Source organism: Vombatus ursinus, unplaced genomic scaffold, assembly GCF_900497805.2.
Source record: "Vombatus ursinus unplaced genomic scaffold, bare-nosed wombat genome assembly UNPS02010548.1, whole genome shotgun sequence".
NCBI lineage: Eukaryota > Metazoa > Chordata > Mammalia > Diprotodontia > Vombatidae > Vombatus > Vombatus ursinus.
The window spans coordinates 18,478,514-18,505,865 of record NW_020950326.1 but is presented as its reverse complement, the minus strand read 5'-3'; positions in this window follow the sequence as shown (position 1 = coordinate 18,505,865).

Sequence of the window (27,352 nt, the reverse complement as noted above, 5' to 3'; positions counted from 1 at the left end):
TCTTGGTTGCATTGGCTTTGTTTGCACAAAAACTTTTAAATTTAATGTAATCAAAATTATCCATTTTGTATTTCATAATGTTCTCTATCTATTGTTTGGTCATAAATTGTTCTTTCTCCATAGATCTGATAGGTAAAGTATTTCTTGCTCTCCTAATTTGATTATAGTTTCACCCTTTATGTCTAAATTGTGTACCCATTTTGACTTTATCTTGGTATATGGTGTAAGATGTTGATCTATGCTAGTTTTCCAGTTTTCCAAATAGTTTTTTGTCAAATAGTGAGATCTCATCCCAGAAGCTGGAGTCTTTGAGTTTATCAAACAGTAGATTACTATAATCTTTGACTACTGTGTCTTGTGTACCTAGCTTATAATTCCACTGATATACCATTCTATTTCTTAGCCAATACCATATAGTTTTTTGTTTCCTTGTTTGTTTGTTTTTGCGAGGCAAATGGATTTAAGTGACTTGCCCAGGGTCACATACCTAGTGAGTATTATGTGTCTGAGGCTGGATTTGAACTCAGGTCCTCCTGACTACAGGGCCAGTGATCTATCCACTGTGCCACCTAGCTGTCCCCAGTACCATATTGTTTTGATGATTGTTGCTATATAATACAATTTTAGATCTGTTACAGCTTGTCCACCTTCCTTCATATTTCTTTTCATTAATTCCCTTGATATTCTGGACATTTTTTTCTTCTTGATGAATTTTGTCATCATTTTTCCCAGTTCTATAAAATATTTTTGGTAGCTTGATTGGTATGGCACTGAATAAATAAATTAATTTAGGTATAATTGTTATTTTGATTATATTAGCTTAGCCTATCCATGAGCAAATGATATTTTTCTAACTATTTAGACCTGACTTCATTTGTGTGAAAAAAATATTTTATAATTGTGTTCATATAGTTCCTGGCTTTGTTTTGGCAGGTAGGCTCCCAAATACTTTATATTGTCTATAGTTACTTTATCTTTAATTAATTTTAGTTATGTACAATTACTTCCCTAAGCTTGCTTTTGAGTTTTAAATTTTCTCCCCTTTCTTCCCCACCTCCCTCCCCAAGAGGTATGCAATCTGATATAGGCTCTACATATACATTCCTATTAAACATATTTTAACATAGTCATGTTGCAAGGAAGAATTAGAACCAATAGAAGAAACCACAAGAAAGAAGAAACAAAACAAAACAGAAGAAAAAAAAGAGCAAATAGTATGCTTCCACCTGCATTCAAACTCCATAGTTCTTTCTCTGGATGTGGATAGCATTTTCCATCATGAGACTGTTGGAAAAGTCTTAGATCCTTGCATTGCTGAGAAGAGCTAAGGCTATCAAAGTTATCAAAGGACAATGTGGTTGTTACTGTGTAAAATGTTCTCCTGGTTCTACTCACTTCACTCAGCATCAGTCCATATAAGTCTTTCCGGGTTTTTCTGAAGTCCTCCTGCTCATCATTTCTTATAGCATGATAGTATTCCATTACATTCATATACCACAACTTGTTCAGCCATTACCCAATTGATGAGCATCCCCCCAATTTCAAATTCTTGGCCACCACAAAAAGAGCTGCTATAAATATTTTTGTACATGTGGGTCTTTTTCCCATTTTCATGTTCTCTTTGGGATATAGCCCTAGAAGTGTTATTGGATCAAAGTGTATGCACATTTTTACAGCCCTTTGGGCATAGTTCCAAACTGCTCTCCAAAATGGTTGGATCAGTTCACACCTCCACCAACAGTGCATTAGTGTTCCAATTTTCTCATATCTTCTCCAACATTTATCATTTTCTTGTTTTGTCATGTTGGCCAATCTGATAGGTGTGATGTGATACCTCAGCGTTGTTTTGATTTGCATTTCTCTAATCAATAGTGATTTAGAGCATTTTTTCATATGACTATAGATAGCTTTAATTTCTTCATCTGAAAACTGCCTGTTCATATCCTTTGACCATTTACCAATTAGGGAATGACTTGAATTCTTATAAATTTGACTTGGTTCTCTATATATTTAAGAAATTAGGCCCTTATCAGACACACTGTTTGTAAAAATTCTTTCCCAGTTTTCTGCTTCCTTCTTAATCTTGGTTGCATTGTTTGTGCAAAAATTTTTCAATTTAATGTAATAAATATTATCTACTTTCATTTCATAATGTTCTCTATCTCTTGTTTGGTCACAAATTCTTCTATTCTTCGTAGATCTGATGGGTAAACTATTCCTTGCTCTCCCAGTTTGCTTATAGTATCAGCCTTTATATGTAAATCATGAGCCCATTTTTACTATATTTTGGTGTAGGATGTAAGGTGTTGGTCTGTGCCTAGGTTCTGCCATACTCTTTTCCAATTTTCCAAGCAGTTTTTGTCAAAAAGTGAGTGCTTATCTTAGAAGCTGGGGCCTTTGGGTTTATCAAATAGTAGATTATTATAGTCATTGACTTCTGTGTCTTGCATACCTAACCTATTCCATTGATCCACCACTCTATTTCTTATCCAGTATCAAATAGTTTTGATGATTGCTGCTTTATAATACAATTTAAGATCTGGAATGGCTAGTCCATCATTCCTAGCATATCTTTTCATTAGTTCCCTTGATATTCTGAATATTTTATTCTTCCAGATGAATTTTTTTATTAATTTTTTGAGTTCTATAAAATATTTTTTCAGTAGTTTGATTGGTATGGCACTGAATAAATAAATTAATTTAGGTAGAACTGTTATTTTGATTATATTAGCCTAGCTTATCCATGAGCTAATGATATTTTTCCAATTATTTAGACCTGAGTTCATTTGTGTGAAAAGTGTTTTATAATTGTGTTCATATAGTTCCTGGGTTTGTTTTGGCAGGTAGACTCCCAAATACTTTATATTGTCTGGAGTTACTTTAAATGGAATTTCTCTTTCTATATTCTGCTGCTGGGCTTTGTTAGTAACATATAGAAATGCCTAAGATTTATGTGGATTTATTTTATAATCTGCAACTTTGCTAAAGTTGTTTATTATTTCAAGTATTTTTTCACTTGATTCTCTAGGATTATCTAAGTATACCACCATATCATCTGCACAGAGTGATAGCTTTGTTTCCTCATTGCCTATTCTAATTACTTCAATTTATTTTACTTCTGCTATAGCTAAAGCTACATTTCTAGTACAATATTGAATAACAATGGTGATAATGGACATTCTTGTTTCAACTCTGACCTTATTGGAAATGAGTCTAACTTATCGCCATTACATATAATGCTTGCTGATGGTTTAAGATAAATGCTACTTATCATTTTAAGGAAAATTGCATTAGTTTCTATGCTCTCCAGTGTTTTTAACAGGAATGGTTGTTGTATTTTGTCAAAGCTTTCTCTGCATCTATTGAGATAATCATACTATTTCTGTTAGTTTTTTTTTATTGATATGATCAATTATGCTGATAATTTTCCTAATATTGAACCAGCCTGGCATTCCTGGTAGAAATCTCACCTGATTATAGTTTATTATCCTTGAAATAAGTTGCTGTAATCTCTGGGCTAATATTTCATTTAAAATTATTGCCTCTATATTCATTAGGGAAATTGGTCTATAATTTTCTTTCTCTGTTCTGACTCTTCCCAGTTTAGGTGTCACCACCATATTTGTGTCATAAAAAGAATTTGGTAAGACTCCTTCTTCCTATTTTTCCGAATAGTTTACGTAGTATTGTAATTAATTGTTCTTTAAATTTTTGGTAGAATGCACTTGTAAATTCATCTGGTCCTGGAGATGTTTTTCTTAGGGAGTTCATTGATGACTTGTTTGATTTCTCTTTCTGAAATGGGGTTATTTAAGTATTTTATTTCCTCTTCTGCTAATCTGGGCAATTTATATTTTTGTAAACATTCATCCATTTTAGATTGTCAGATTTATTGGAAAACAGTTGGGCAAAATAGCTCCTGAATATGGTTTCAATTTCTTCTTCATTGGTGATAAATTCATCCTTTTCATTTTTGATACTGGTAATTTGTTTTTTTTTTTGAACCAAATTAACCAAAGGTTTATCTATTTTATTATTTTTTTTCTTAAAACCAGCTCTTAATTTTATTTATTAGTTCAATAGTTTTCTTAATTTCAATTTTATTAATCTCTCTTTTGATTTTCAGAATTTCTAATTTAGCACTTAATTGGAGATATTTAATTTGTACTTTTTTAAGCTTTTTTAGTTGAATGCCCAATTCATTGATAACTTCTTTCTCTATTTTATTCATGTAAGCATTCAGAGATTTTAAATTTCCCCAAAGAACCACTTTGGATGCATCCCAAAAGTTCTGGTATGTTGTGTCATTGTTGTCATTCTTGAATAAAGTTATTGATTGCTCTATGATTTGTTGATTGACTCACTCATTCTTTAGGATTAGATTGTTTAGTTTCCAATTAATCTTTAGTCTATCTTTCCATGACCTTTTATTACTTGTGATTTTTTTATTGTATAATGCTTGAAAAGGATGAATTTAATATTTCTGCCTTTCTGCATTGGATTGTGAGGTTTGTATGCCCTAGTACACAGTCAATTTTTGAGAAGGTGCCATGTACAGTTGTACAAAAGGTATATTCCTTTCTATCCCCATTAAATATTCTCCAGAGATCTATCATATTTAACTTTTCTAAGATTTTATTTACCTCTTCAATTTCTTTTTTGTTTATTTTGTGGATAGATTTGTGCAGTTCTGAGAGGGGGAGGTTGAAGTCCCCCAATAGTATAGTTCTACTGTCTATTTCTTCTTGTATCTTACTTAACTTCTCTAAAAATTTGGAAGCTATGCCACTTAATGCACTTATATTTAATATTGATATTACTTCATTGTCTATGGTACCTTTTAGTAAGATATAGTTTCCTTCTTTATCTCTTTTAATTGTATATTTTTACTTTTACTTTGTCTGAGATCAGGATTGCTACCCCTGTTTTTTTTTTTTCCTTCAGCTGACACACAATGTATTCTACTCCAGCCTTTTACTTTGACTGTGTGTGTATCTCTCTTCTTCAAATACATTTCTTGTAAACAACATATTGTAGGATTCTGGTTTTTAATTGACTCTGCTCTTCACTTCCATTTTGTGGGAGAATTAATCCCATTTACACTCACAGCTCTGATTACTAATTGTGTCTTTCTCCCTATTCTATTCCACCCCACCATTTATACTTTTCTCTCTACTTCACTGTCCTTCACTAGTATTTTGCTTCTGACCACAGCTTCCCTTAATCTCCCCTCCTTTCTATCAGCCCCCTTCCCTTTTTGTTCCCCTTTCCCTTACTACTTCTTCCCTCCCTTCATCCTTGCCTTCTATCTACCCACTCTGTTTTCTTTCCCCTTTCCCCTCCTATGTCCCTATAGAGTATGATAGGTTTCTATAACCAGCTGAATGTTTATTATTTTCTCTCTTTGAGCTGAAGAGAGCAAATTTCAAACAATGTTCACCTCCCCCTTCTTTCCCTCTACTGTAATAGGTCTTTGTGCCTCTTCCTGTGATGTAATTTACTGCATTCTGCCTACCCCTTTCCTTTTCTCCCAGTACAATCTTTTTTTCACCCCTTAATTAATTAATTATATTTATCATCACATCAAATACAACTTATTCCCACACCTTCTGTCTCTGTAACCCCCTTCTAAGTGCCATAATAAAGACACAGTTCTCAAGAGTTACAAGTATTATCTTCCCCTTTTGGGATGTAAACAGTTTAACCTTATTGAACAACATCTTTTTTTCTTACCTGTTTGCCTTGTTATACTTCTCTTGAGTCTTATATTTGAAGATCAAATTTTCTGTTCAGTTCTGTTTTTTTGAATCAAGAATATTGAAAGTCCCCTATATCATTGAATGTCCATCTTTTCCCCTGAAAGATTATGTTCAATTTTGCTGGAAAATTGATTATTGGTTGTAATTCAAGTACCTTTGTATTCCAGAATACCATATTCCTGTGATCATTTAATGTAGAAGCTGCTAAGTCCTGCAAAATCCTGACTGTGGATCTACAATATTTAAATTATTTCTTTCTGGCTACTTGCAGTATTTTCTCCTTCATCTGATAATTCTGGGATTTGGCTAAGATAATCCTAGGAGTTTGCCTTTTGAAGTCTCTTTCAGGAGGTGATCAGTAGATTCTTTCAATGAGTATTTTACTCTCTGGTTCTAGGATGTCAGGACAATTTTCATTGGCAACTTCTTGAAAGATGCTGTCCAGGTTCATTTTTTTTTATCATGGCCTTAAGTTAGACCAATAATTCTTAAATTCTCTCTCTTGTATCTATTTTCCAGGTCAGTTGTTTTTCTAAAAAGGTATTTCATTTTTTCTTATTTTTTTCATTCTTTTGATTTTGTTCAACTGATTCTTGATGTCGCATTGAGTCTTTAGCTTCCACTTGCTGAATTGTAGTTTTTGACAAATTGTTTTCTTCAGTTAGCTTTTGTACCTCCTTTTCCATTTAGCCAATTGTATTTTTAAGGAGCTGTTTTCTACATTCAATTTTTGTCCTTTCTTTTCCAAGCTGTTTACTCTCTCTTGTTTACCTCTTACTTCTTTTCCCAATTTTTTTTCTACCTCTCTTATTTGAGTTTTAAAATACTTCTTGAACTCTTCCAAGAAGGCTTTTTGGGCTTGACACCAGCTCATATTCCTCTTTGAAGTTTTAAACTTAGGTATATTGATAATGTTGTTCTCTTCTGAGTTTGTGTTTTGATCTTTTCTGTCACCATAATCATTATGTATGGTAGGTGTTCATTTATTCATTTTTTTTTGCTTTTTGCTCATTTTGTTTGCCTATTTTTGTGGCTTTTAAAGTTGAACTCTGCTGTAGTACACATCCCAAGTTTCTTTTGCTGAGGTTCAGGGGCCTGGTCACTAGTTTTGTGAAGACTGGAGGTTGTTGGTGTCTTGAAGCTTAGCTGGTGCTGAGACGTTGTCCTAGTGGTGGTGTATGGCATGTGTCAAGGCCAGGTGGTGTTTTTCTGTGTTTCATTGGGGTAGTACTGAAGCATGGGGAGGTCCATTGCTGTAGGACACATGCCCATGTAGGGCTGTGCTGTAGCATGGGGGACATTCAAATACTGTAGAATACCTGCCCTTGGGCTGTGCTGACACATGTGGTGGTTTACTGAGCTGATGTCTGCTAGTTCCCCTAGCTGTGCTAAAGTGTGTGGCGGGGGTGGTCCTGTTGTTAGCATTTGCCTGCTTCCAAGCTCTGGGGTTCAGAATCTCCTGCTGGTTTGTTGAAGTGGACCCTGCCACCAACTTGCTGGGATGCTTCCTTTCCTAGACTGTGCTCCCCTTTTATGAGTGATATGGACCTTATGTCCTGATCCTCTAAGTCTCCTGGAACAAAAGACTGGTCCACCCCATCTTTCCACTAGCTCACCTATTCCAGGATCTGGTCTGGGGCACTGTTTCATGGATGTTCAGAGAAGATAGTGGGAGAGGTACAGTGATCTACTGTTTACTTCACCATCTTGGCTCCCAGAAGTCTCCTGTTTTTCTTAATTTAAAAAAAAATATCCAGAATGGACTTTCTCCATAATCCAACCATTGGATACTTTCCATTTCTTTAAGGTGTCATATTCTCCATATCTTCTGATTCTTCCCAAGCTAAAAGTAATCCCTATCTTCCTGAACCTCCCATGCCTCTCTATTTGATTTTCATGTAGTATTTATAACATTCTGACTTGTATAACAGTACTCCCCTTCAAAAGAACTTTATTTTTAACATTCATTTTTTGAAATTTTGAGTTCCAAATTCTCTCCTTCCCACCCCTCCCCAATCCATTAATAAGATAAGCAATATGATATCCAGTTTACATGTAAAGTTATGCAAAACATAGTTCTGTATTAGCCATGTTGCAAAAAAACCGAAAGCAATAAAATAAAGTGAAAAAAAAGAATTATGCTACAATCTTCTCTCAGAGATCACTTAGTTCTCTCTTGAAGTGTATAGAATTTTTCATGATGACTCCTTTGGAAATGTCTTGGATCATTGTATTGATCAAAGTAACTAAGTCTTTCACAGTTGTATATCAGTTTCTTGTGAAAGACAGTGGGGTACAGTGGGTAGAGACTCAGCATTGGTATTAGAAAGCTCTACGTATAATTCCTGCCTCTGATGTATATTAGCATCTCTTAATATCTCAGAGCTGCAAGAGATTCACTAATCCTCAGACTAATTTGCATTAATGGAAAGAAATTCCATCCTTCATTGCTGAAACCAGAGGTCTAAAGAAACAAAATATAGTAGTTGCTTACACATAGAGCTTATGTCTCTGTATGTTTATGCCATTTTAATTTCTTTAAGGTTGAGTAGTATATTTGATTTTGTGTTTGCACCTCCAATCCCTAGTTCAATTAATATATTCACAAATGAAAAAAGTATTTACTCTCTGCCAAACAGGTAAATTATAATCATAAAAATATGAAAAGAAAGATAGCCTCTGACCTCAAGGAACTTACATTTTAATGGAAAAGATAGCATACATATGGTAGTGATGACCAGGGAGGGCACCTTGGGAACCATGGGAGAAACCACAAGAAAGAAGAAACAAAGGAAGACAGACAGACAGACAGAAAGAGAGAGAGAGAGAGAGCAAATAATATACTTCAATTTGCATTTAGACTTCATAGTTCTTTCTCTGAATGTGGATAGCATTTTTCATCATGAGTTTTTTTTAATTGTCTTAGATCCTTATATCCTTGCATTGATAAGAAGGGATAAGTCTATCAAAGTTATTCATCACATAATGTGGCTGTTACTGTGTATAATGTTCTCCTGGTTCTGCTCACTTCACTCACCATCAGTTCAAGTAAGTCTTTCCAGGTTTTTCTGAAATCCACTGGCTTATCATTTCTTATACCACAATAGTATTCCATTATATTCATATACCACAACTTGTTCAGCCATTCCCCAACTTATGGGCATCCTCTCAATTTCCAATTCTTTGCCATCACAAAAAGAGCTGTTATAAATATTTCTGTATATGTGGGTCCTTCTCTCATTTGTATGATCTCTTTGGGATACAGACCTGAAAGTAGTATTGCTGGGTAAAAGGGTATGTGCAGTTTTATAGCCCTTTGGGCATAATTAATGATTCTTGATTCCAGAACTGTTGGGGTTTAGGACATGAGGATTAGGGTTAATGGTATAAGAGAGACAATCACCACTCAGAACAGGAGGCCTTAAGGAAGAAGTTTCTTCACTGTGTAAATGAGACCATTTTCCAAGAGTTCCTCTTTTCTCCTCCTCCTCATCTGACATCATTCAGTCATCTTTCTTCTTATCTCCTCTTTTACATCAGTCTCAGATGAAGTAATGGGCCTTCTCCTTGCTAAAGCAAACTCTGGAGAGTTGCTGGCTTAAAGTAGGTGCTCAATAAATGTTTGTTAAATTTAATATTTTACTTGGAGAGTATAAAAGAACATTTTGTGGGAAAGAATTTGCTGGATTGATGGAAAACAAAGTAAAAAAAATAATTGCTGTGTAATGGGGGGAAAACCATAATGGTCTTAGTGAAAATGTAATAAAAGAAACCCTCTCCCTCACAGCAGACAGGTTGGAAACCACTAGGATAGGATATTGTATACCTTCACAGATATGGTATTGAATGTTTTTGTTATACCATAACATGCATTTTTCTTGGTCATAAAAAAGGATTATATCTAGAGGAGTAGTGGGAAATAATTGTGTTGTAAAGATAAAATGTATCAACAAAATGTATTTAAAAAATAATTAAAATGTCGTGGGGAAAATAAATACCTAGACAATGATTTGCGGGAAGCAAGACTCTTAACCCACCTTGTCATCAGATTATTTTATTAGTGTGCAGATATTTTCAGAGTCATCTCATCTCACCATCTCATTACAAACATAGTCTAAGTAATAGAAAACAAATCATATACTCAATTTTTATTATCTCTCACCTTTCTAGAGAAACTCCTTTCCAAGTACCAAAGAACTGTTCCTAAGCAGAGGACCCTTTGAATGACCCATTCTGCTTAAAATTCTGGGCCTGCAAAATAGAGCTTCCTAGTCATATTTATTATGAAATTCCTCCCCTTTTCTCATATGCTTTTCTGATGAGCATTATGATTTAAATTTTAATAATCTTCTTGTTTAAAAACAAATCAAGGAACATGAAAAAAAGCTTGAAAAGTTGCTCCTATCCAAAAGGTTATTGCTAATTAAGATGTTGAAAGCAATTTTAACACCATTTCTCGCTGCTGTGACAAATCTGACAGGTTTACAAATTGGCACACTGGGACTCTAAAAACATGATGTCCATGTTTTGTCAGACACTGTGACTAAGCTCCAACATGCTTTAGTAATTGTGGCAACCAATAAATAACCCTACTAAAAATAACTCACTGTATCTGGAAATTCAAGAAAGTGGATCTGCATAACAGTTAAAACCACGTGGATGTATCCCACTCTTCCAACCAGAGAGGCAAAACAAGTCAGTCATTGTAAGTTTGATGCACTGAACTTTATATTGTGATTGAGACTTGGGTACCTTAAAATTACTGCTTCAGGGCAGAAAAGGAGATATCAGAGAGAAGAAAACTCCCAGAGGGACCTCATTTACCATGCTAATGAAGCCAAAGTATTATTAGATTGTAAGTGTATCTCTATACTTCAAAAAGAACAAAAGCAGGTTAGTCCATCTGTATGGAAGACTGTTAATAATATTCCAATCTTTAAAAATTCTGTGCTTGTGTTGTCAATTAGACTAGTATAAGTAATGCTGCAGGAAGGAATTTGGGGGTTCTCTTGACTCCCTGTGCCAGCAAGTAGCACTAGGTACCTTTTAACAAGTGTAAAATAAGCTTCTCTCATAAGTTGAATCTCACTCAATAAAATAGACACAACTTCATGAAACAGGGGCTCAGAGAACAGTGATAGAACTGAATAGTTGAATTTAGCCTGGAAAGAGGGGAAAAAAAGCATCAACAGAGTATGTCTTAAAAAAATACCTAGGAGAGCAAGAAATGAAGTTTCTGAGAGAAAGTCAGAAAGAAAAGGGGTTAGTGAAGTTTTTGATCCGGCCATGAGGAAAAAAGAATGAATCAATCAGTCAATTAAAAGTATATATTCAGAACACACTATATGTTAGGTTGTTAGCTAAGTGCCAAGTATACAAATGTAGAAGGGAGACCATCTCTGTCCTCAAGGAGCTTACATTCTAATAGGGTATACAGTGATTCATGAAGAAGTCAGATTAAAAGGGGTTGAAGAGATAATGAAGGGAGAGAAAGTGGCAGCATTGGGTGCAGAACATTATTGATTTATTTTTCTTTTTCAAAAGTTTTATTAATGTTCTTTGTCTAACATTGAATTTTGAAAATCAGTTCCAAATTTTCTCTCTCCCTCCAGCCCCTATCCCCTACCCTTTGAGAAAGCAAGTAATGATATGCATTATACATGTCATAGAAACCTATTTCTATATTAGCTGTGTTGTTTAAAAAGCAAGAAAAATGAAGGAAGTGAAAATATGTGTTTTAATCTATGTTCAGTATCAATCATTTCTCTTTCTGGAAGTGGATAATATTTTTCATCATAGTCCTTTGGAATTGTTATGGATCATTTTATTAATATGAGTAACTAAGTCTTTCACAGTTAATCATCATTAGAATATTGCTGTTACTGTGCAAATTCTCCTGGTATTACCCCTTTTGCATCAATTCATATTAGTCTTCCCAGGTTTTTCTGAAGTCATCCCCTTTGTCATTTTTTAATGGAACAACAATATTCTATAACAATCATATACCACAACTTGTCCAGCCATTCAACATATGATGGGCAGCCACTCAATTTCCAATTCTTTACCACCAGAAAAAAGAGCTCCTATAAATATTTTTATACATGTGAGTCCTTTTCCTTTTTCTATGATCTCTTGGGGTTATAGACCTTGTAGTGGTATTGTTTGGTCAAAGGATATGCACAAATTTATGATGCTTTGGACACAGTTTTGAATTATTCTATAGAATGGTTAGAATAGTTTACAACTCCATAAATAATGCATTTTTCCCATATTTCCTGTAGCATTTATCTTTTTCCTTTTCAGTTACATTAGCCAATCTGATAAGTGTGAGGTACCCCAGAGCTGTTTATCCTAGCATTTCACTAATTATTAGTGATTTAGAATATTTTATATCACTATAGATAGCTTTGATTTCTTCTTCTGAAAATTACCTAATCATATTCTTTGATCATTTATCAATTGGCAATGAATATTACTTTTCAAAGTTTGGCACAGCATTTTGGAAATGAGATCTTTATCAGAGAACCTTAATGTAAAATTTTTCCTTCAACTTCTTCCTTTCATTCTAATTTTGTCAATCACAGTTTAGTTTCAAAAAAAATGTAATCAAAATTATCTTTCTTACCTCTTACAAATCTCTATATCTTATTTGGTTATAAATCTTCCCATATCCATAGATCTGAGTCTTAAGTTTTCTTTTTTTTAACAATAGCAACAACATTTATACAGCATTATAAAGTTTTCAAAGCACTTTACAACAATTAACTGCTTTTATCTTCATAACAACCCTGGGAGGTAGGTCCTATTATTATCCCCATTTTACAGATGAGGAAACTTAATCAGACAGAGTTTAAGTGACTTGCCCATGGTAACAAATAAATAAATGTCTGAAGCAAGATTTGACATTAATTTTAAAAAAATGGGTTTTGAAATCTCTCCCTACACCTCACCCCTCCCCCACTCATTGAGAAGTCAAACAATGTGAAATCATGCAAAACATATTCTTATATTAGCCATATTGCAAAAAGAGAAGTAAAATAAAGTGAAAAAACCATGCATCAGTCCACAAACAATGAATTTCTCTGAGGAGGTGGATAGCATTTTTCACTGAGTGTTTTGGAATTGTCTTGGATCATTGTTATCAGTTAGCCAAATCTGTTTTAAAAGTAGAATTGGCCAAATGGAAAAGGTAATATAAAAATCCACTGAAGAAAAAAATTCCATAAAGAGTACAATTGACAAAATGGAAAAGAAATACAAAAACTAATTGGAGAAAACAACACCTTAAAAATTAAAATTGGGTAAGTAGAAATTAATAACTCCGTGAGAAATCAAGGAACAATCAAAGAAATTCAAAAGAATAAAAAATGGAAGATAATATAAAATATCTCAAGGGAAAAACAATTGACCTGGAAAAATAGATACATGAGAGTCAATATCAGAATCATTGGATGACCTGAAAGTCATAATCTAAAAAAGGACCAGGAAAACATTTTCAAATAAATTATCAAGGAAATCAGCCCTGATATTCTAGCACCAAAGGGCTAAATAGGCATTGAAAGAATCCACTGATCACCTCTGGAAAGAGTTCCCAAAATAAAAGAAATATTATCCTCTATCTCTTTTCACCCTTTCCCACCTCACCAATGTTTTGCCTCTGTCTACCACCTTCCTTGATCTGCCCTCCCTTCTGTTAGCCCCCCCCCCCCAAGAAATATTATAGCCAAATTTCAAAACTATTAGGTCAAGGAAAAAATACTGCATGTGTCCAGAAAGAAACAATTCAAATATAGGGAAGTCACAATCAGAATTACACAAGACTTGGCAGCTGCAACCTTAAAGAATCAGAAGTCATGGAACAAGATATTCTGGAAGGCAAAAGAGCTAGGACTACAACCAAGAATCATCTACAAAATTAAGCATAATACTTCAGGGGGAAAAATGATCAGTCAAGAAATAGAAGGATTTTAAGCTTTCAGAAGGAGAAGACCAGAACTAAACCAAAAATTTGCCCTCCAATATCAAGACACAAGAGAAGTATAAACAGGTTAAAAAGGGAAAAGAAAACCTAAGGTATTCAATAGAGCTAAACTATTTACATCCCTGCATGGGAGGATGATACTTGTAATTCTTAAAAAAAATGTATCACTAATAGTACAGTGAGAAGGAATAGCCATAAATTAAAGGTAAGGGTATAAGGTGAATTTGAGGGAATGACATAAAAAAATAAAGGATAAGAAAGAGGAGTACAGGTGCAGAAGGAAGGGAGAGGTAGAATGGGGTAAATTATTTCATGTGAAGGGGCAGGAAAGACCTATTACAGTGGAGAGGAAGATGGGAGAGTGAGCAATGGACATTGCTTAACCTTAATCTCATCAGAATTGGCTCAAAGAGGGAATAAAATACACAATCAGTTGAATCTATCTTACCTAACAGGGAAGTAGAAGAGGAGATCAGGTGTGTGGGAGGGAACCTAACAGAGGTGAGGGCAGATCAAGGGAAGTGGTAGACAGAGGCAAAACATTGGTGAGGTGGGAAAGGGTGAAAAGAGAGGACAGAAGGAAGAATAGAATGGAGGAAAATACACAGGTAGTAATCATAACTGAATGTGAACAGAATGAACTCTTCCCATAAAATGGAAATGTATAGCAGCATGGATCAAAACCCAGAATCCTATAATATGTTGTTTACAAGAAACACACTTGAAGCAAAGAGACACACATAGAGTAAAGGTAAGGGGCTAGAGCAGAATCTTTTATGATTCAGATAATTTTTTTTTTAAAAGCAGAGGTAGCAATCCTGATATCAGACAAAGTAAAAGAAAAAATAGACCTAATTAAAAGAGATAAGGGAGGAAACTATATCTTGCTAAAATGTGCAATAAACAATGAAGCAATAGCAATACTAAACTCATATGTACCAAGTGGGTATAGCATCCAAATACTTAAAGGAGAATTTAAGTGAGTTACAAGAAGAAATAGACAGCAAAACTATACTAGTGTGGGACCTCAATTGCCCCCTCTCAGAACAGGATAAATAAAAAAAAATAAGAAGGAAACTAAGGAGGTAAATAGAATATTAGAAAAATTAGATATGATAGCCTTTTGGTGAAAACTAAATGGGAACAGAAAGAAATACACCTTTCCTTAGAAGCACATGGCAACTACACAAAAAATTGACCATGTAATAGGCCATAAAACCATCAAAATCAAATATAGAAAGGCAGAAATTTTAAATGTATTATTTTCTGATCATAATGCAATAAAAATTCCATTCCACAAAAGGTAGTGGAAAAATATGTTAAAAATAATTGAAAACTAAAGAATATAATCCTAAAGAATAAGTGATTCAAAGAACAAATCATAGAAAAATCAATAATTTCATTAAAGAAAATGACAATGAGACAACATACCAAAATTTATGGGATGCAATCAAAGGAGTACTTAGAGGAAAATTAATTTTCTAAATTCTTACATCAACAAAATGGAAAAAAGAACAGATCAATGAATTGGGCATACAACTTAAAAAAAATAAAACTAAAAAAAGAACAAATTAAAAATCCCCAATTGAACACCAATTTGGAAATCCTGAATATCAAAGGTGAGATTAAAAAGATTGAAAGAAATAAAACTATTGATCTAATAATCAATAAATAAATCTAGGAGCTAGTTTTATTTTTTTTAAAAAAAAAGATAAGCCCTTGGTTAATTTGATTAAAAAAAGAAGAAAGAAGAAAACCAAATACTCAGTATCAAAGATGAAAAGAATGAAATCATGACCAAAGGAGAAATTAAAGCAATCATTGCAAAATATTTTTCTCAATTATATTCCCAAAATTTCACAATCTGAAGGAAATTCATAAATATTTATGAAATATGAATTAGTTAGATTAACAGATCAGGAGACAGAATGCCTAAATAGCTCTACCTTAGATAAAGAAATTGAAGAACCCATTAATGAACTACCTAGGAAAAATCCCAGGACCAAATGAGTTCACAAGTGAACTCTAACAAACATTTAAAGAACAATTAATCCCAATACTACATAAACTATTCAGGAAAATAAGTGAAGGAAACATACCAAACTCCTTTTTTGACACAAATATGGTGCTAATACCTAAACCAGAAAGAGTTAAAATAGAAAGAAAAATTATAGACCAATATCAATTCAACATGTTTGAACAAAATACTAGCAAAGTGATTAAAGCAATATATTACAAGGATTATGCAATAGGACCAAGTGGGATTTATACTAGGAATGTGTAGTTGGTTCAATATTAGGAAGCTATCAACATAATTGACCATATCAATAACAAAAGCAATAGAAATCATATGATTATCTGAATAGATGCTGAAAAAGCTTTTGACAAAATACAGTACCCATTCCTATTAAAAACACTAGAGCACATAGGAATAAAAGGAGCATTCATTGAAATGATAAGCAGTATCTGTCTAAAACCATCACCAAGCATTATCTGTAAAGGGGATAAGCTAGAAGACTTCCCAATAAGATCAGGAATGAAGCAAGGATGCACATTCTCACCACTATTATTCAATATAGTGCTAGAAATGTTAGGGATAGCAATGAGAAAAGAAAACAAGAAATTGAGGGAATTAGAATCGGCAAAGAGGAAACAAAACTATCATCTTTGCAGGTGATATGATGGTATACTTAGAGAATCCTAGAAAATCAAACAAAAAAACTACTTGAAATAATTAACAACTTTAGCAAAGTTGCAGGACGTAAAATAAACCCACATAAATCATCAGCATTTCTTTATATGCCCAACAAAACTCAGCAACAAGAAATAGAAAGAGAAAATTCATTTAAAATAACTGTAAACTATGTAAAATACTTGGGATTCTACCTGCCAAGACAAGCCCAGGAACCATATAAACACAATTACAAAACATTTTTCACACAAATAAAGTCAGAACTAAACAATTGGAAAATATCATTTGCTCATGGGTAGACCAAGCCAATATAATGAAAATGACAATTCTGCCCAAACTGATTTATTTATTCAGCACCATACCAATCAAACTATCAAAAATTATTTGATAGCCCTAGAAAAAATAGCAACAAAATTCATCTGGAAAAACAAAAGGTCAAGAATACTAGAGGAATTAATGAAAAGAATACAAAGGAAGGTGATCTAGCAATACTAGATCTCAAACTACATTATAAAGCAGTATTCATCAAAAGTATCTGGCACTAGCTAAGAAATAGAGTGGTGGATCAGTGGAATAGATTAGGTACACAAGACTCAGTAATCAATGACTATAGTAACCTAGCCTTCAATAAACACAAACACTCCAGTCTTTGGGATAAAAACTCACTATTTGACAAAAATTGCTGGGAAAACTGGAAAACAATAGACCAACATCTCACATAGTGTACCAAGATAAAGTCAAAATGGATGCATGATTTAGACACATTAGACATGATGGTGAAACCATAAGCAAATTAGAAGAGCAAGGAATAGTCTACCTGTTAGATCTATGGAGAGGGGAAGAATTCATGACCTAACAAGAGACAGAGAACATTATGAAATATAGAATAAATAGTTTTGATCATATTAACAGAGATAAAGATATCTCTTCCCAGGGGTAGCTAGGTGGCACAGTGATTAGAGTTCCAGCCTTGAAGTCAGGAGGACCTGAGTTCAAATCTGGCCTCAGACACTTGACACTTAGTAACTGTGTGACCCTGGGCAAGTCACCAAACCTGGATTGCCTCACCAAAAAGCAAAACAAAACAAAAAGATATTTATTCCACTGAGACAAGAGGAAATTAAGATACACCTTAGTATACTTAATCATTTGCTTAAAGATGGGGTAAGCAAAGTGCTATTTAGGGGATTAAGGAGCTAGGAAAAAGCTTGGAACAGTCATTAAAGGGAGTGGAATAGGGAGTCAACAAAAGAAAGAGAAGAAATACTGCTGAGCAGCAGTGAGGGTCCACTTGAGATTGTGTTCTAAAGTTTATAATGGGTAACGTAATTAAATTTGTGCTTTTATTCAGTTTTCTATTCCCAAGGCAAAGGCAAATGACTTCTCCCTTGATTAGAGTCATTAACACATGAAAGTATGCTTACTTGAGCTTGGTTTCCTGGTGTGAAATGCCAAGTTTCTTTAAAGTGCTGATCATTAATCAGGGAATAAGTATCTATTTTAAAATTTGGGAATAGAAGCCTAAAAAATAAATACAATTGATTAATTTGCTAATTGTTTTTCTTTCTAGAAGTTTGACCTGGTTTACAGTTACACAGGTGTAACTGTAACTTTCATTTCATCCTCAGAATAAATCAGGTTATAGATGAGACTAAAATTGATTAAGTGATTCCTTCAAGATAACACTGTTGGTAAACTGTGGAACAAGACTCTGAACCCAGGCCATAGGAGCACAAGACTTTTCACTGGAAGGGATCTAGAATGAATTAATGAAATAGCACTTCTTAAGTGTTTACTATATGCTAAACTCTGTGATAAGAACTGGGGTTGTCAGTAAGAATCCCTTTTAGAGTATGGTGATGGAAAAGGGAGTGAAGTGAAACATGTCTGGGGCCTGCCTGAAATAATGAACCAGGTAAGGAATTCACTAGTTAGCAAAATGGGGCTCCAGGGCAGAATTTCTGGGGATGATATTAATCTACATATGAGCAAACTGAGGCCCAGAGGGATGTAAATGACTTTCAGGACTTGTACTCTTTCCACCAATACATGTCTCCTCAAAGTGATTGTAAACACAAAAACACATGTATATAAGTATATGTTTTCATGTAAGTATATACAATCACTTATATGCATATGCATATGTATTCATATATACTATCTGTAAACATACATGCAAACATATATAGATACTATATATCTATATCTTTATGTGTATATATACACACATATCTAGATATATTTATGTGTGTATTCATATGTATACACACATGCACATGCACACACACACACACACACACACACACACACTGAATAATTTAGAATGACCAAGATAGTTAGGGTTCTCTTTATGTATATCAGATTTTTTTACAGTCTCTGTTTTTCTTCATACATCTTTTCTTTTCTTTTTTTCTTTTTTTCTTTGTTTTGTAGATTTTTGGTGAGGCAATCAGAATAAAGTAACTTGCCCAGGGTCACACAACTAGTAAGTGTCTGAGGCTAGATTTGAACTCAGGTCCTCCTGACTCCAGGACCAGTGATCTATCCACTGTGGCACCTATCTGCCTCCTTTTTTTTTTAATTTCCTCATAAGTATAGAACAGTAGGATCAGTGTTAATTGTAATGAAAATGTAAGACAAGATCTTTTCACTCAGTCATTTATAATCTAGCAGTACTTTCAGTGTTTTTTTCTTTTCTTTTAATTATTTACTTGGTTTTTTTTATATTCATTTCTTAGAATTTTGAGTTCAAATTCCCTCCCTCCCTCCCTCCTGCCCCTCTCCCATAGATTGACAAAGCAAACAATATATCAGTTATACTTGTGAAGTCATGCAAAACATATTTCCATGTTACCTATGTGGCAAAAAATTAAAAAGTGAAAAAATGTGTTTAAATATGTACCTGGAGTTCATCAGTTCTCTCTCTAGAAATAGATAGCATTTTTTGTCATGGGTCCTTTGGAATTGTCTTAGATCACTGTATTCAGTGAAGCTGCCAAGTCTTTCACAGTTGATCACTATTACAATGTTGCTGTTACTGTGTACAGTGTTCCCATGGTTCTGCTCACTTCATTTGGCCTGAGTATGTCATATCAGTCTTCCCAGGTTTTTCTGAAACTATCTTGTTCATAATTTCTTATAGCACAATATCATTCCATCACAATCACATGCCACAATTTTTCTACCTTCCCCAATTGATGGGCATCCCCTCAATTCCAAACTTTTTTGCCAGCACAAAAAGAACTGCTATAAATATTTTTGTACATGTAGATCACCTTCACTTCTTTTTATCTCTTTGAGATACAGACCTAGCAGTGCTATTACTGGGTACTCAGTTTTATAACCCTTTGGGCATAGTTAGAAATTGTTCTCCAGAATGGTTGGATTAGTTGACAAATTTACCATTAGTGCATTAGTGTACCTATATTTCCACATCCCCTACAGCAATTATAATTTTCCTTTTTGTTCTATCTGATAGGTAAGAGGTAGTATGATTTTGCTTGTTTTTGCTATTGATGTGGTCAATTACACTTATATTTTCCCTAATATTGAATAAGCTATGCATTCCTGTTATAAATCCCACATGGTCATATTGTATAATCTTTGTGATATAGTGTTGTAATCTTCTTGCTGGTATTTTATTTAAAATTTTTGTACCTATGTTCACTAGGGAAATTGACCTATAGTTTGCTTCATTTGTTTTTATTATCTCTCTGGTTTAAGGTAACAACACCTTATTTCTGTCATAAAAATAATTTGATAAGACTCCATCTTTATTTATTTGTGTTTCAAATAGTTTATATAGTATTGGGTTAATTGCTCCTTAAATGTTTGGGAGCACTCACTTGTAAATCCAACAAATCCTTTTAGTTTAGATTCAGTCAAAGGGCCATACTTGAGGACCTAGAGAGCCACATGTGGCCTGGAGGCTACAGATTCCCCACCTCCATCCTAGGTTTACTTATTTGTTAAATGGTATTTTTATGTAATATTTTATTAATCTGTCCTTTAACTTGAGACTTCTGTTTTGATGGTTACTAGTGAAAATTTTTATCTATTTTTCTACTTTTTTTTCAGTCACATACCCAATTCATTGATCTACTCTTTCTCTCTTTTATTTTATAGGCTTAGAAATATAAATTTTCCCCTAAATATGGCTTTGTCTACATCCCACAAATGTTGATGTTTTTTATTGTTGTCATTATCTTTAATGAAATTATTGGTTGCAACTATGATTTCTTCTTTAACCCACTCTTTCTTTAGGATTAGATTATTTAGTTTAAATTTAACTTTAATCCATGCTTTCATGGCTTTTTATTTAATATATTTTTATTCCATTATAGTCTAAGAAGGGTGAATTAAATAATCTTACTTTTTTTGCATTTGTTTCTTAGGCTTTAATGCCATAGGGGATTGTCAATTTTTGTGAAGGTGCCATGAGTAGCTGAAAAAAATTATACTCCTTTCTATTCCCAGTAAATTTTCTCCAGAGGTCTACCACATCTAACTTTTCTAAAATTCTATTCACCATCTTAACTTCTTATTTATTTTATGTTTAGATTCATCTAGGTCAGAGAGGGGAAAGTTGAGGTTCACAAATACTATAGTTTTGCTGTCTATTTCCTCCTATAGTTCATTTAAATTTTTACTTAAGAATTTGCTGGTATACTATTGGGTGTATATAAGTTTATTGTTATTACTTTATTGCCCATGGTCCCATTTAGCAAGATGTAGTTTCTGTGCTTATTTATTTAGGTTTATTTTTTGCTTTTTCTTTGCCTGAGATCATGATTGCTACTCCTGCCTTTTTTTCCCCTCAGTTGAAACATAATATACTTTGCACCATTCCCTTATTGTAACTCTATGTGTCTGTTTCAAGTGCTTTTTCCTATAAAGAATACATTGTTGGACTCCGGTTTTTAATTTATTTTGCTATCTGCTTCCATTTTATGATTGAATTATTTCTATTCACATTAGAGTTATGAATGTTAATTTGCACTACCTCCATCCTCTTTTCTCCTGTTTATCCTTTTCTGTCTCTTTGTACCCTGTACCTTGTCAAAAGTTGACCTTGCTTCCAACTACTGCCTCTTTTAATATCCTCCCCCTTTTGAAATGCTCCTCTCTTTTATCTTCTTCTCTACTTCTCTGTTGGGTAAGATATATTTCTATACCTAATTAACTCTCTCTCTCTTTCTCTCTCTCTCTGTGTGTGTGTGTGTGTGTGTGTGTGTTTGTCTATTCTTCCCTCTTTAAATCAATTCAGATGAGAGTGAGGTCCAAGCATTGTTCACCACTTCATAGTTGCCCCTCCAATGTAAAAGCTCTTCTTTTTGTGTTTCTTTTATGTGAGATAATTTTCTCCATTTTTTTTCCCTCTTTCCCCTTCTTCCATTGTACTGGTTTTTCTTGCATATCTTTTTTTTTTTTGAGATCATCTCAACACAATCAAGTCACTCCCATGTTCTCTATCTATGTAGAGTTCTTCTAACTGTCCTCATAATGAAAAAGTTCTTAAAAGTTACATGTATCATCCTCCCATACAAGAATGTAAACAGTTTAAATTTATTAATTCCTTTATTATTTCTCTTTCGTGTTTACCTTTTTATGCTTCTCTTCAGACTCGTATTTGAAAGTCAAGTTTTTTTTTTTCATTTCTGGTCTTTCCATTCAGAATGCTTGACAGTTCTCTATTTTATTACATATCCATTTTTCCCTTGAAGGAATTATGCTCAGTTTTTCTGGGTAAGTTATTCTTGATTTTAATAATAGCTCATTTGCCTTCCAGAGTATCATTTTCCCAGCCCTTTGCTCCTTTAACATGGTAGATACTAAATCTTGTTTCATCATGACTGTGGCACTACTATATTTTCATGGTTTATTTCTCACTGCTTGAAGTATTTTCTCTTTGCCCTGAAAACTTTGGAATTTGGCTATAATATATACTGGGGGTTTTCATTTTGAGATGTCTTTAAGGAAGTGATTAGTGGATTCTTTCAATTTCTGTTTTTTCCTCTGGTTCTAAGATATTGGGGCAGTTTTCCTTTATATCAGGTAGTCTCATGAATCTTATATTATCTCGCCTTAATCTTGTTTTCTAAGTCAGTTTTTTTTTCTTTTTTTTTTGATATTTCAAATTCAATTTAATTTCCTTCTTCATTCTTTGGACTTTGTTTTACTGTTTCTCGATTTCTCATGGATTCATTAGCTTCTACTTTCCTAATTCTAATTTTTCACAGTTTTAAAGCCCTTTGGACATAGTTCCAAATTGTTCTCCAGTATGGTTGGAATAGTTCGCAACTCTACTAACGGTGCAATCAGTTTTCCAATCTTCCTGCATCTCTGTCATCATTTCTTATGTTCCTCTTCTTTTGTGTTAGCCAATCTGACAGGTATGAGGTGGTATCTCAGTTGTTTTAATTGGAATTTCACTAATTATTAATGACTTGGAGAATTTTTTTATGTTACTGCTGATAGCTTTAGTTTCTTTTTTCTGAAAACTCTCTGTTCATAGCCTTTGACCACTTATCAATTGGGGAATGGCACTTATTTTTATACATTTGACTCAGTTCCCTATATATTTGAGAAATGAGGCCTTTGTTTTCCTTCTAATTTTGTTTTCATTAGTTTTGCTTGTGGAGGAACTTGTTAACTTCATGTAATCAAAATTATCCATGTTACTTCCAGTGATCCTTTGTATCTCTTATTTGGTCATAAACTCTTCCCTTATGCATGAATCTGACTGGTGCATCTTGCCATGCTCTATGAATTTACTTTTGATATCATTCTTTATGTCAAAATCATTTATCCATTTTAACCTTAACTTTACATATGGTGTGAGATATTCGTCTCTTCCTAGTTTCTTCTAAACTGTTTTGCAGTTTTTGTAGCAATTTTTGTCAAATGGTGAGTTTTTACCCCAAAAGTTTGGATTTTTTGGTTTATCAAACACTAGATTACTACTGTTATTTATTACTGAGTATTGTATACCTAATCTATTTCACTGATTCACCACTCCATTATTATCCTGCACCAGATTGTTTTGATAATTCATACTTTCTAATATAGTTTGAAATCTGGTACTGCTGGTACTGGTACATTTTTTTTCATTGATTCCTTTTATATTCTTGACATTTTGTTCTTCCATGTAAATTTTGTTGTTTTCTTTTGTGGCCCTAACAAATACTTCTTTGTTAGTTTGATTGGCATGAAGCTGAAGAAGTAAATTGACTTAGAAAGAATTGTCATTTTCATTATATTGGCTTAGCCTTACCCATAAGCAATTAATATTTTTCCATTTGTTTAGATTTGTCTTTTTTCATGTAAAGAGTGTTTCATAATTGGCTTTATATAGTCCCTGGTATTATATTAGCAGATTTTTCATTCTTTTAAAGATTTAGAATTTCCTGGGAGAAATTATTGAACAGATAACATTTATAAAAATTCCCATCAACATCCCATTTACTTAAGTGGATTAGCTGGTGGAGGACTAGTCAATAAGGATCTAGTCCTTAGAGTGAAAGTGATACTGCCTGCCTGCTTTCAAGTCCACATTAATCACTTACTTCTAACCATAAATGACTGAGAGTTGAGCTGTCTGTCAGGAAGGAATTTTCTAGTTGGTTTCATTAGTATAAGGACTAATGATGGACATGAATCTGACTCTGAGTATAATAGGATTTATAAGAACTACCTCCCTGACCCCAATATTTTTATATTCTCTGTCCTGATGACTTCAGAGTGAGGAAGATTGCTATTTAGAAGATGGACAATAGGATTTATCTTCAATGAATAGCATCTCTATTCCTTTTGTCTTTTTGTATTCATTCTTTCTCAGTTTTAGGTAAATATGTATCCCAAGAGAGAATGGACCAGGTTGAGAGCTTCAAAAGTTAAAAAATATATAGCATCAGAGGTCTACTTGACAATCACATCTGGTAGCATAGACCAACTTTTACTAGAGTTGGAATTATTGATTCTAATAAGGACCCAGCCCTGAGGAGCAAACTCCTTGGCACAGCTCAACAGTGGGTTGAGACAAAACATCCTAAGCATAGCCTACAGGAGCAAAGGAGAAATCTATCCATTAGTGATGCTACCTCTAGAAGTGGTAGGGACCCCTAAAAGTTAAGTGTTTTTAGGGTAACGAAGTGACCCTTGGTCACATGTATTCCCTATCTGAGTGCCTCATTAATACCTTTGTGCTTTAAATTTGATTCCATTTTTTTCTGGAAGTGAGTGCATTTAAAAGGGAGAATGTAATGCTATGTTAGGGAGATGTTTTTGTTACTTTGGTCCTTGCTATGTTTTTTTTTTAATAAAAGTTTTGCATAAGCTAATTGGTATCAACTGGTTAATTGATATTGTTTAGAGGTCAAACCAGTTACAGGCTCATGAACAATGTAAGCCTTTCAGGGATACATGATGATAGAACCATAAAGGGAAAAGTAGTCAACTGTCCTCTGAGGCCTTGGTCCACCAGAGAGACAGAGTTAGGGAAGCAACCTTGGAGGAAGTATTATACTAAAATTTAAAAGTTTCCTGGAAAAATGAATCCATAAAATGGAAATAAAGTTTCTGTGGCCCTTGTCATTAATGTCTTTGTACTGTTGATGTAAGCTATAGGTGATATAAATATTACCCAGAAGATGGAATATCTTAGATTATATATTTTTCCCCTGGTAGATAGGTCAGTTAAGATAATTTTCCACTCTAACAAGTTCTGTAGCTGCCAGTGCTTTCTGCATCTCATTCTTCCAAAGAAGAGGAATGATTTTGGAAACTGGTCCTAAAAAGTCATTCTTGCTAAAAGATTTTTGATAAATCTCAGCATTAAACTCTAGTGATGGGTGATGACTTTTTTTTCAGGGAAGGGCAGGTCTCAAGTTATCCTGCTTTGAGAAACTGAGCATACGATGAACAAGTTTCGAAAACATTCAGGAAATTTGGCATTGTGCCTGAACTGCATGAGAAGGTTCACAAAAGCAACCCCAAATAGAAGAGCAGGGAATAGGAACCTTACTCTGGCCTTGTGAATATTTTTATAGGAAAAGGAAAAGTAAACAGAATCTTTTGGAGATATTTCTACAAATAACCACAGCTACTTTCTTTAGCATTTTTTTGTCCCCTTCCCTCTCTCATCTAAATCTATTCCATCCTTCAAAGCCCTACTGGTCTCACTTCATCTCTGAAATTTACCCTATTTTCTCAAGTCCCCGGTTACCTCTCCTTTCTCTGAATTCCTACACCTCTTTTAGTTTGCACCATGTGCTTGAGTACTTTATTATATACTGACTTGTTCTGGTGTCTATGTGTTTCAGTTGTATTATTTTACACAACATTGAGGTGTTAAGTTCTTATGAAGAGAGAGGATAACACCAATAACTTAATCCTTGTTCAAATTCTACTAAGTTCCCAGTTCTTGAGTACATGTTGGTGGGTATAGAGAAAAAGAGCAAGAAAATCCCTCTTTGGTTCTGTGTGTGACCTTCAACCTATATAAGCCAAGATGTAGAAACACATATTGTCTAATATTTGAAAATGAAAATGAAAATAATTCTAAATCCAGAGTTATTCCTTTGGTCCATAGAATTATATTATGTTATTTAGATTTATCATTGCTTTTTATAATTATAATTCAGTCAATTTTTTTTTTTGAAATCTGCCCTCACTATCATTGGATTTTTTTTTGTTACAGAAAAAAATATGAATTAAAAAGAAGTCAATTGCCAAAGCAACTTGCTAAGAATGTATCCTATATTTCATAATCTTAGTGTCCATCTCTCTACTGAGAGAATAGTGCATTTCCTTTAAAAAACAGAATTTTATTACTGTTTTGTTTTTACATTATAAACTATGATAGATTTACCCCCACTTCATGAAAGATCTCTTATAAAAAAGTAAAACAATTAAGCAAAATTAATAATACAGTGACCTCATCTGAAAGTTTATGTAGCATTCTATAACTGTAACACCACACTATATTTCTCTGGTTTTTTTTTTAAAGGAACAGAATATCTTTGCTCTCCCTGACTCCTTATTACAGTGGGAAACAAAGGAAAATAAAACCAAAAGAAATGAAACAAATTCTTTGGAAAAAGTATACATAATGAATCAAAAGAAATCCCTTCTATGATGATATAGAAATATAGATAGATAGATATATGTCTCATCTTTCAACCTAAATCAATTACCTCTCTTTTATAGATAGCATGTTCAATCATCAGTCTTCTTGAATCATGAATGGTTATTGTATCATTCATAGTTCTTATAGTTTTTCACTTTTAAAGGTTGTTCTTTAAAATTCAAGTTCAACAGATTTTTTAGACAGTCCAACAGTTATTTATTTTTCATCATAGTTCAGGTTCTTTGAGAGAAATAAGCTGGTCCATGTGGGCCCAGCAACTGAAATATTAATGTTTCATCAAGGGGCTAAGGGTAGGTATTAATCTGGAACCTGGGCATTAAACCATCACTGTGAATTGTTTCAGAAGGACAGGTCCACTGGGAAGGGGGATTTCTTTTCTAATAGTCCTAAGGTCCCTTTGCTTTCATGAGGGGCAAAAGTGAATCTAGGACACAGACTGACACTATGAGTTACTTGAAGGAAGTCTTTGTACATTTTTACAAACAGGGAACTGAAATGTAGTCAAACCAGTACTTGGAGATTATTAATCATAAGAGTTTCTATCTATCTATTTATCTATCTATCTATCTATCTATCCATCTATGTATCTATCTATGTATCTATCACCTATCTAGACTATTCTAAAAGGTATGATATATTATGTATTATATATACTTATCTATTAAAATAGGCTTTTAGGATTTACAAAATTCTTTTGTGTACATCATCTCTTTTGAGTCTTATAATAACTATGTAAGGAAGCTACTCCAGGAATTTTTGTAGTAATAGCATCT